General features: G+C 55.3%; 1 protein-coding gene across 1 annotated transcript in view; it reads right to left on the reverse strand.

Moving 5' to 3' along the window:
* LOC104405779 (protein kinase C beta type) overlaps nt 1–2,011 on the reverse strand; it is a gene marked incomplete at both ends in the record, with an annotated part of 33,339 nt that overhangs the window by 13,858 nt on the left and 17,470 nt on the right. The window lies entirely within an intron of this gene.

Raw genomic sequence — 2,011 nt, forward strand, 5'->3', positions numbered from 1 at the left:
GGCTGCTCACAGCCCATGGGCTTATGTGACCATCTCGACCCTGCCCGTGGCAGCTCAGTCGTGAGGGACAGTGTGGCAGCTTGCAGCATGGAACCACAGCTCATCCCGCTGCGCGGAGGAGCCTGCTCCCTGCTCTCATGTGCCAGGGACTGGCTCATGCTGGCTCCTGCACGCTGGCATCATGCTCCTGTGTGGCTGCAGCATGGGGACAGGTAAGGACACAGGAGGAGGACAGCCACCGAAGAGCGGGCTTCCTGATAAGGACAAAGGGAAAGATTGGGACCCGCTCACTGTAGATACAGGAAGAGTCACACAAGTGAATGCCCCCAGCACAGTTTGGAAATGCCATGAACATCACTGATGGGTGAAGGAGGGAGTGGACACCCAAACCCCACCATGTGTCCAGGAACAGGGCACAGCTCTGCCACTCATGGAGCAAGGCCAGCCCTTCTGCCACATCTCATACTAAGAGAGGACAGGAAAGCATTTTACAGCTTGAAGATTATCAACAGGACGTGGAAATTGTCTCCCATTGCAATGTAATCCACAACAGCACAGGCAAAAGAATCAGCCCTGCTCAGAAAAGCACCATAAAACCCCCGGGAAAGATTGACAGCTTGATAGCAAGACAGATTGATTAGCTGCAAAAATATGAGCAAGCCACATAATTTAACTTTCCTCTATTTATATTACAGCAAAGCAAACCCAGGGTGGGCTGTGCCAAGTGCTGCCTTCTCCAGTCAGGAACATCTCCCATCCCTGTGCCAGCCCAGCACTGGAGGACTGCCACCAGTCACTGGAGGACTGCCACCAGTCACCCACTGCTCCCTGCCACCAGTCACCATCCTGGGGGCACTAACGGACCCTCTGCCAGAGTGGGCAGCAGCAGGGACCAGGCCAAGGCCACCCAAGACCGTGAAGGAGCCTGCAGGGTCACCCTGTATTCTGGGGCTGAACCTGCTCAACTGGGACCAGGCACATCCCAGCCCCTGCCCCTGGACTGTTTTCCAAACAAATTCCAAAGCAATCTTCCACCCCCCAAAACCTTGATGTTCGAAGGCCAGGTTGGACACAGGGGCTTGGAGCAACCTGCTCTAGTGGAAGGTGTCCCTGCCCAGGGCAGGGGGTTGGAGCTGGAGGAGCTTTAAGGTCCCTTCAACCCAAATCACTCTGTGACTATGATTTATTCCTGTAACACAGAGTATCTGTTTGGGAAAGCTCCAGCATAATAACTGGAGATATTCTGATGTTGAATGTAGAAAAAGCAAGTTTTTTACACTCTACCAAGGCCAACACATTGATAATCCTGACCCTGGGCAGCCACAGAGAGACAAACACTGGTCAGTAAACCCGAGGTGCTGATGCCCAGGGGTTAGTAAGCGTATGCCTGAGACAGAGTCCCTCACGCAGAGCGATGATGCTCAGCGAGCCGGGAAGCAGGGCCCGCAGGAGGGACGCTGGCAGCACACAGCCAGCACAGGAGCAGGCAGTGCCAGCCCGGGAGGAGGACAGTGATGGCACAGGCACCAGCCGGCATGCCAAGGGCTGGGAACTGGCAGGATCCAACACCGGGGAGCCAGGCTGCTCTCCCTGCTGCATGGCACAAATCAGGGCACCTCTGGCTCCTTCCAACACATCCAGCACCTCTGTGAATGCACAACATGCAGGTAGCAAAGTGTCCTCTGTACAGGGCCCTGAGATGGGCACCCCTGACCATGCCACCTGGGCATCCCCATGCTGGGGCTGGGCAGTGGGACACCGGGAGGGGATCCGCAGGGAATGCTGCCCAGCGAGGCGCAGGCACACGTGAGGGTGAGGCTGTATCAAGCCATAGAAACCAACGTGCTGTTTTAATTAGCACGAATTAGCATATTTATAACATTCTGTTCCAGGGAACAGTTTCTGTCACACATCCCCTTATATAAGCCACGATGCCGACGGAAGCGCTTGCTAATGTTTCTCAAATTGAAAGAAAGAAGGGGGGGGGGGGACCACACCACAAGCACTCCAC

This window comes from Nestor notabilis, unplaced genomic scaffold, assembly GCF_000696875.1.
Source record: "Nestor notabilis isolate BGI_N333 unplaced genomic scaffold, ASM69687v1 scaffold7450, whole genome shotgun sequence".
Classification (NCBI taxonomy): Eukaryota; Metazoa; Chordata; class Aves; order Psittaciformes; family Psittacidae; genus Nestor; species Nestor notabilis.